Consider the following 10,368-nt stretch of genomic DNA (forward strand, 5'->3'; position numbering starts at 1 on the left):
TGTACCGCCGCCCGCCGCCGCGCGGCCCGGGGAGCCCGGAGCCGGCCCCCGCGGCCAATTTCCCCCGCGCCGCCGCCCGAAGCCGCCTGCCTCCTCGCCCCGTTCGCCGGCCCCACCGCCTCCGCCGCGAGCCGCCGCCACCGTGCGCCGCCACCTCGCCGGCCGCCGCGGCTCAGCCGCCCCTCGCCTCGGCCTCGCCTCCTCTCCGCCGCCCCGGCCTCTTCCTCCCGCTCCTGCCGCCGCCCCGGCCAACGACTCCGGCGAGGGATCCGGTCAACCTCGGATTGCGTGCCACCGAAACCCTAGATCTGGTGGTTCGTCCATATGCTCATGTTCATAGCCTCGTAACTTTGCATCTGTAGCTCCGATTCATGCATATAGCATATCAAAATGTTCATCTCAGAGAGTACATCATTTCATTCCATTGCATCATTTTCAGTTGAGTTCATCTTGATGCCCGAAATGCTGTTAGAAGAGGGCTATTTGAGTTATTTGTCAGATCTGCTACTCCATCTAGCTTTTGTCATTTTTGCCATGATTATTGTGTGCATGATATGCCCTGATACTCTACATATGTTTTGTTAAGGGTTTTGTCATCTTTCCAGAGGTGCAACCCATGTATTTTTGTGATGTGTGTGGTGACTAGCACAAGCTTGCCAAGTGAGGCACTTGGTAGTGCTGATTTCAGGGACTTAGCAATCCCACTAAGTCCTTGAGCTGTTTATCTCATGTTGTCATATGTTCATGTTGTTTCCTAGTGATCCGTGCCTCTTTTGAGGATGATCAGTAAGGATGTTTTGTTAATCTTGTTGTGCTCTATCCATCCATGCCTTTGCTTGCAATTATGGAGCATCCTAGCTTGAGTCAATCAAGCTCTACTTTTGCTACTTTGTAAATCTGGGCAGATTGTCAACTTGTTTGCAATTTTGCCGATGATGTTGTAGTTGACCCGTGCATGCTATGCTATTGTTCTTGCCATGTCTAGCTTGAATTTTGTGTGTTCTTGATAGATGTATGCTTAGTTTATCATGACTTGCTCCGTAGTGAGTGCATCGAGCTCGTAAACATGCCTACTTGATATCTGTTTTCAGCATGTGCCAGTTTTCACTAAGTCTGAAAACTGATTATGTTTTTGCCATGTTCACATGCTTGCAATTGTATTTTCTGATCCCTTTTGACTCAAGGTCACTAAGGGACTTTTGTTAAGCTCTTTGATTAGCTCCATGCCATGCTTTACTTTGCCATGTTCAGGTCCTGTAGCATGTAGTTTTGTTGCTCCGAAGAGGGCTACCTGATCTGAAATTTCAGACAAGTGTTAATTTCACTAAGTCTGAGATCTGTTTGCCATATGCATTTTTGCCATGCTTGTTTGAACCTGTTAATGGATGAATTGGCCGTAGATCAGTGCTAGACTTTTGTTAAGCATCTTGAATGCATCCCTGCCATGTATTTTGTTGTCATGTTTGGGTGCTGTAGCATGTTCATCTCATTGCATTTAGATGGCTACTTGCTGTAAATCGCAGACCGGTGTCATATTTGTTTTGCTTGCCATTTCCAAACCGTAACTCCGATTCCGGTGATCTTTATATCGTTTTCAAGCGATTTCATCTCATATTTCCAGTGGAACACTTGGATTTCCAAGTTGAGGCCAGGATCTTGCATTTCCTGTCACATCTTGCATATGCATCCCGCACCGCATCCCGCATAGCATATCATCTTTGCATCATATTGTTTGATCCTTGCACGTGGTTGATTGTGTCCTTGTTGCTTGTTTGTCTTGTTTGGGTAGATCCAGGAGACGAGTTCACTAACGAGGAGCCCATTGAGTTTGCTTTCGAGGATCCAGTCAACTCTGACAACTTTGCAGGCAAGATGATCATACCCTCGAAATCACTACTATCTTTGCTATGCTAGATTGCTCGCTCTTTTGCTATGCCAATGCTACGATGCCTACCATTTGCTTTCAAGCCTCCCAAATTGCCATGTCAAACCTCTAACCCACCTTGTCCTAGCAAACCGTTGATTGGCTATGTTACTGTTGGGGAACGTAGTAATTTCAAAAAAATTCCTACGCACACGCAAGATCATGGTGATGTATAGCAACGAGGGGAGAGTGTGATCTACGTACCTTGTAGATCGACAACGGAAGCGTTTGGTTGATGTAGTCGTACGTCTCCATGGCCCGACCGATCAAGCACCAAAACTACGGCACCTCCGAGTTCTAGCACATGTTCAGCTCGATGACGATCCCCGGACTCCGATCCAGCAAAGTGTCGGGGAAGAGTTCCGTTAGCACGATGGCGTGGTGATGATCTTAATGTACTACTGTCGCAGGGCTTCGCCTAAGCACCGCTACAATATTATCGAGGACTATGGTGGAAGGGGGCACCGCACACGGCTAAGAATATGATCACGTGGATCAACTTGTGTGTCTCTGGGGTCCCCTGCCTCCGTATATAAAGGATCAAGGGGGGGGGGGTGGCCGGCCTAGGAGAGGCGCGCCAGGTGGAGTCCTACTCCCTCTGGGAGTAGGATTCCCCCCCCCAATCCTAGTTGGAATAGGATTCGCGGAGGGGGGAAAAGAGAGAGGGGGGCCGGCCCACTCTCCTTGTCCTATTCGGACCAAGGGAGGGGAGGGGCGCGTGGCCCATCTTGGGCTGCCCCTTCTCTTTTCCACTAAGGCCCACTAAGGCCCATCTAGCTCCCGGGGGGGTTCCGGTAACCTCCCGGTACTCCGGTAAAATCCCGATTTCACCCGGAACACTTCCGATATCCAAACATAGGCTTCCAATATATCAATCTTTATGTCTCGACCATTTCGAGACTCCTCGTCATGTCCGTGATCACATCCGGGACTCCGAACAACCTTAGGTACATCAAAATGCATAAACTCATAATATAACTGTCATCGTAACCTTAAGCGTGCGGACCCTACGGGTTCGAGAACAATGTAGACATGACCGAGACATGTCTCTGGTCAATAACCAATAGCGGGACCTGGATGCCCATATTGGCTCCTACATATTCTACGAAGATCTTTATCGGTCAGACCGCATAACAACATACGTTGTTCCCTTTGTCATCGGTATGTTACTTACCCGAGATTCGATCGTCGGTATCTCAATACCTAGTTCAATATCGTTACCGGCAAGTCTCTTTACTCGTTCTGTAATACATCATCCCGCAACTAACTCATTAGTTGCAATGCTTGCAAGGCTTAAGTGATGTGCATTACCGAGAGGGCCCAGAGATACCTCTCCGACAATCAGAGTGACAAATCCTAATCTCGAAATACGCCAACCCAACATGTACCTTTGGAGACACCTGTAGAGCTCCTTTATAATCACCCAGTTACGTTGTGACGTTTGGTAGCACACAAAGTGTTCCTCTGGTAAACGGGAGTTGCATAATCTCATAGTCATAGGAACATGTATAAGTCATGAAGAAAGCAATAGCAACATACTAAACGATCGGGTGCTAAGCTAATGGAATGGGTCATGTCAATCAGATCATTCACTTAATGATGTGATCCCGTTAATCAAATAACAACTCCTTGTTCATGGTTAGGAAACATAACCATCTTAGATTAACGAGCTAGTCAAGTAGAGGCATACTAGTGACACTCTGTTTGTCTATGTATTCACACATGTATTATGTTTCCGGTTAATACAATTCTAGCATGAATAATAAACATTTATCATGATATAAGGAAATAAATAATAACTTTATTATTGCCTCTAGGGCATATTTCCTTCAGTCTCCCACTTGCACTAGAGTGAATAATCTAGATTACACAGTAATGATTCTAACACCCATGGAGCCTTGGTGTTGATCATGTTTTGCTCGTGGAAGAGGCTTAGTCAATGGGTCTGCAACATTCAGAACCGTATGTATCTTGCAAATCTCTATGTCTCCCACCTGGACTAGATCCCGGATGGAATTGAAGCGTCTCTTGATGTGCTTGGTTCTCTTGTGAAATCTGGATTCCTTTGCCAAGGCAATTGCACCAGTATTGTCACAAAAGATTTTCATTGGACCCGATGCACTAGGTATGACACCTAGATCGGATATGAACTCCTTCATCCAGACTCCTTCATTTGCTGCTTCCGAAGCAGCTATGTATTTCGCTTCACACGTAGATCCCGCCACGACGCTTTGTTTAGAACTGCACCAACTGACAGCTCCACCGTTTAATGTAAACACGTATCTGGTTTGCGATTTAGAATCGTCCGGATCAGTGTCAAAGCTTGCATTAACGTAACCGTTTACGATGAGCTCTTTGTCACCTCCATATATGAGAAACATATCCTTAGTCCTTTTCAGGTACTTCAGAATGTTCTTGACCGCTGTCCAGTGATCCACTCCTGGATTACTTTGGTACCTCCCTGCTAGACTTATAGCAAGGCACACATCAGGTCTGGTACACAGCATTGCATACATGATAGAGCCTATGGCTGAAGCATAGGGAACATCTTTCATATTCTCTCTATCTTCTGCAGTGGTCGGGCATTGAGTCTTACTCAACTTCACACCTTGTAACACAGGCAAGAACCCTTTCTTTGCTTGATCCATTTTGAACTTCTTCAAAACTTTGTCAAGGTATGTGGTTTGTGAAAGTCCAATTAAGCGTCTTGATCTATCTCTATAGATCTTAATGCCTAATATGTAAGCAGCTTCACCGAGGTCTTTCATTGAAAAACTCTTATTCAAGTATCCCTTTATGCTATCCAGAAATTCTATATCATTTCCAATTAGTAATATGTCATCCACATATAATATCAGAAATGCTACAGAGCTCCCACTCACTTTCTTGTAAATACAGGCTTCTCCAAAAGTCTGTATAAAACCAAATGCTTTGATCACACTATCTAAGCGTTTATTCCAACTCCGAGAGGCTTGCACCAGTCCATAAATGGATCGCTGGAGCTTGCACACTTTGTTAGCTTCCTTTGGATCGACAAAACCTTCTGGTTGTATCATATACAACTCTTCTTCCAGAAATCCATTCAGGAATGCAGTTTTGACATCCATCTGCCAAATTTCATAATCATAAAATGCGGCAATTGCTAACATGATTCGGATAGACTTAAGCATCGCTACGGGTGAGAAGGTCTCATCGTAGTCAATACCTTGAACTTGCCGAAAACCTTTTGCGACAAGTCGAGCTTTGTAGACAGTAATATTATCGTCAGCGTCAGTCTTCTTCTTGAAGATCCATTTATTCTCAATTGCTTGCCGATCATCGGGCAAGTCAACCAAAGTCCACACTTTGTTCTCATACATGGATCCCATCTCAGATTTCGTGGCTTCAAGCCATTTTGCGGAATCTGGGCTCACCATCGCTTCTTCATAGTTCATAGGCTCATCATGATCTAGTAGCATGACTTGCAGAACAGGATTACCGTACCACTCTGGTGCGGATCTTACTCTGGTTGACCTATGAGGTTCAGTAGTATCTCATTCTGAAGTTTCATGATCATTATCATTAGCTTCCTCACTAACTGGTGTAGGTGTCACAGAAACAGTTTTCTGTGATGTACTACTTTCCAATAAGGGAGCAGGTACAGTTACCTCGTCAAGTTCTACTTTCCTCCCACTCACTTCTTTCGAGAGAAACTCCTTCTCTAGAAAGTTTCCGAACTTAGCAACAAAAGTCTTGCCTTCGGATCTGTGATAGAAGGTGTATCCAATAGTCTCCTTTGGATATCCTATGAAGACACATTTCTCCGATTTGGGTTCGAGCTTATCAGGTTGAAGCTTTTTCACATAAGCATCGCAGCCCCAAACTTTCAGAAACGACAACTTTGGTTTCTTGCCAAACCACAGTTCATAAGGCGTCGTCTCAACGGATTTTGATGGTGCCCTATTTAACGTGAATGCGGCCGTCTCTAGAGCGTATCCCCAAAACGATAGCGGTAAATCAGTAAGAGACATCATAGATCGCACCATATCTAGTAAAGTACGATTACGACGTTCGGACACACCATTACGCTGTGGTGTTCCAGGTGGCGTGAGTTGCGAAACTATTCCACAATTTTTCAAATGTACACCAAACTCGTAACTCAAATATTCTCCTCCACGATCAGATCGTAGGAATTTTATTTTCTTGTTACGATGATTTTCTACTTCACTCTGAAATTCTTTGAACTTTTCAAATGTTTCAGACTTGTGTTTCATTAAGTAGATATACCCATATCTTCTTAAGTCATCTGTGAAGGTGAGAAAATAACGATATCCGCCACGAGCCTCAATATTCATCGGACCACATACATCTGTATGTATGATTTCCAACAAATCTGTTGCTCTCTCCATAGTACCGGAGAACGGTTTTTTAGTCATCTTGCCCATGAGGCACGGTTCGCAAGTACCAAGTGATTCATAATCAAGTGGTTCCAAAAGTCCATCAGTATGGAGTTTCTTCATGCGCTTTACACCGATATGACCTAAACGGCAGTGCCACAAATAGGTTGCACTATCATTATCAATTCTGCATCTTTTGGCTTCAACATTATGAATATGTGTGTTACTACTATCGAGATTCAATAAGAATAGACCACTCTTCAAGGGTGCATGACCATAAAAGATATTACTCATATAAATAGAACAACCATTATTCTCTGATTTAAATGAATAACCGTCTCGCATCAAACAAGATCCAGATATAATGTTCATGCTTAACGCTGGCACCAAATAACAATTATTTAGGTCTAATACTAATCCCGAAGGTAGATGTAGAGGTAGCGTGCCGACTGCGATCACATCGACTTTGGAATCATTTCCCACGCGCATCGTCACCTCGTCCTTAGCCAATCTTCGCTTAATCCGTAGTCCCTGTTTCGAGTTGCAAATATTAGCAACAGAACCAGTATCAAATACCCAGGTGCTACTGCGAGCATTAGTAAGGTACACATCAATAACATGTATATCACATATACCTTTGTTCACCTTGCCATCCTTCTTATCCGCCAAATACTTGGGGCAGTTCCGCTTCCAGTGACCAGTCTGCTTGCAGTAGAAGCACTCAGTTTCAGGCTTAGGTCCAGGTTTGGGTTTCTTCTCTTGAGCAGCAACTTGCTTGCCGTTCTTTTTGAAGTTCCCCTTCTTCTTCCCTTTGCCCTTTTTCTTGAAACTAGTGGTCTTGTTGACCATCAACACTTAATGCTCCTTCTTGATTTCTACCTCCGCAGCTTTCAGCATCGCGAAGAGCTCGGGAATAGTCTTATTCATCCCTTGCATATTATAGTTCATCACAAAGCTCTTGTAGCTTAGTGGCAGTGATTGGAGAATTCTGTCAATGACGCAATCATCTGGAAGATTAACTCCCAGTTGAATCAAGTGATTATTATACCCAGACATTTTGAGTATATGCTCACTGACAGAACTGTTCTCCTCCATCTTACAGCTATAGAACTTATTGGAGACTTCATATCTCTCAATCCGGGCTTTTGCTTGAAATATTAACTTCAACTCCTGGAACATCTCATATGCTCCATGACGTTCAAAACGTCGTTGAAGTCCCGATTCTAAGCCGTAAAGCATGGCACACTGAACTATTGAGTAGTCATCAGCTTTGCTCTGCCAGACGGTCATAACATCCGGCGTTGCTCCAGCAGCAGGCCTGGCACCCAGCGGTGCTTCCAGGACGTAATTCTTCTATGCAGCAATGAGGATAATCCTCAAGTTACAGACCCAGTCCGTGTAATTGCTACCATCATCTTTCAACTTTGCTTTCTCAAGGAACGCATTAAAATTCAACGGAACAACAACACGAGCCATCTATCAACATAAACAAGCAAGATACTATCAGGTACTAAGTTCATGATAAGTTAAAGAACTCCCAATTAGATAGACATCCCTCTAATCCTCTAAGTGATTACATGATCCAAATCAACTAAACCATGTCCGATCATCACGTGAGATGGAGTAGTTTCATTGGTGAAAATCACTATGTTGATCATATCTACTATATGATTCACGCTCGACCTTTCGGTCTCCGTGTTCCGAGGCCATATCTGTATATGCTTGGCTCGTCAAGTATAACCTGAGTATTCCGCGTGTGCAACTGTTTTGCACCCGTTGTATTTGAACGTAGAGCCTATCACACCCGATCATCACGTGGTGTCTCAGCACGAAGAACTTCCGCAACGGTGCATACTCAGGGAGAACACTTCTTGATAATTAGTGAGAGATCATCTTATAATGCTACCGTCAATCAAAGCAAGATAAGATGCATAAAAGATAAACATCACATGCAATCAATATAAGTGATATGATATGGCCATCATCATCTTGTGCTTGTGATCTCCATCTCCGAAGCACCATCGTGATCACCATCGTCACCGGCGCGACACCTTGATCTCCATCGTAGAATCGTTGTCGTCTCGCCAAGCTTGTGCTTCCACGACTATCGCTACCGCTTAGTGATAAAGTAAAGCATTACAGCGCGATTGCATTGCATACAATAAAGCGACAACCATATGGCTCCTGCCAGTTGCCGATAACTCGGTTACAAAACATGATCATCTCATACAATAAAATTTAGCATCATGTCTTGACCATATCACATCACAACATGCCCTGCAAAAACAAGTTAGACGTCCTCTACTTTGTTGTTGCAAGTTTTACGTGGCTGCTACGGGCTTAAGCAAGAACCAATCTTACCTACACATCAAAACCACAACGATAGTTTGTCAAGTTGGTGCTGTTTTAACCTTCGCAAGGACCGGGCGTAGCCACACTTGGTTCAACTAAAGTTGGAGAAACTGTCACCCGCAAGCCACCTATGTGCCGAGCACGTCGGGAGAACCGGTCTCGCGTAAGCGTACGCATAATGTCGGTCTGGGACGCTTCGTCCAACAATACCGCCGAACCAAAGTATGACATGCTGGTAAGTAGTATGACTTATATCGCCCACAACTCACTTGTGTTCTACTCGTGCATATAACATCAACATAAAAAAACTAGGCTCTGATACCACTGTTGGGGAACGTAGTAATTTCAAAAAATTTCCTACGCACACGCAAGATCATGGTGATGTATAGCAACGAGGGGAGAGTGTGATCTACGTACCTTATAGATCGACAACGGAAGCGTTTGGTTGATGTAGTCGTACGTCTCCACGGCCCGACCGATCAAGCACCGAAACTACGGCACCTCCGAGTTCTAGCACACGTTCAGCTCGATGACGATCCCCGGACTCCGATCCAGCAAAGTGTCGGGGAAGAGTTCCGTCAGCACGATGGCGTGGTGACGATCTTGATGTACTACTGTCGCAGGGCTTCGCCTAAGCACCGCTACAATATTATCGAGGACTATGGTGGAAGGGGGCACCGCACACGGCTAAGAATATGATCATGTGGATCAACTTGTGTGTCTCTGGGGTTCCCCTGCCTCCATATATAAAGGATCAAGGGGGGGTGCGGCCGGCCTAGGAGAGGCGCGCCAGGAGGAGTCCTACTCCCTCTGGGAGTAGGATTCCCCCCCCCCCAATCCTAGTTGGAATAGGATTCGCGAAGGGGGGAAAAGAGAGAGGGGGGCCGGCCCCCTCTCCTTGTCCTATTCGGACCAAGGGAGGGGAGGGGCGCGCGGCCCATCTTGGGCTGCCCCTTCTCTTTTCCACTAAGGCCCACTGGGTTCCGGTAACCTCCCGGTACTCCGGTAAAATCCCGATTTCACCTGGAACACTTCCGATATCCAAACATAGGCTTCCAATATATCAATCTTTATGTCTCGACCATTTCGAGACTCCTCGTCATGTCCGTGATCACATCCGGGACTCCGAACAACCTTCGGTACATCAAAATGCATAAACTCATAATATAATTGCCATCGTAACCTTAAGCATGCGGACCCTACGGGTTCGAGAACAATGTAGACATGACCGAGACATGTCTCTGGTCAATAACCAATAGCGGGACCTGGATGCCCATATTGGCTCCTACATATTCTACGAAGATCTTTATCGGTCAGACCGCATAACAACATACGTTGTTCCCTTTGTCATCGGTATGTTACTTACCCGAGATTCGATCGTCAGTATCTCAATACCTAGTTCAATCTCGTTACCGGCAAGTCTCTTTACTCGTTCTGTAATACATCATCCCGCAACTAACTCACTAGTTGTAATGCTTGCAAGGCTTAAGTGATGTGCATTACCGAGAGGGCCCAGAGATACCTCTCCGACAATCGGAGTGACAAAACCTAATCTCGAAATACGCCAACCCAACATGTACCTTTGGAGACACCTGTAGAGCTCCTTTATAATCACCCAGTTACGTTGTGACGTTTGGTAGCACACAAAGTGTTCCTCTGGTAAACGGGAGTTGCATAATCTCATAGTCATAGGAACATGTATAAGTCATGAAGAAA

This window comes from Triticum urartu, chromosome 1A (genome assembly GCF_056163025.1).
Source record: "Triticum urartu cultivar PI428250 chromosome 1A, HENAU_Tu73, whole genome shotgun sequence".
NCBI lineage: Eukaryota > Viridiplantae > Streptophyta > Magnoliopsida > Poales > Poaceae > Triticum > Triticum urartu.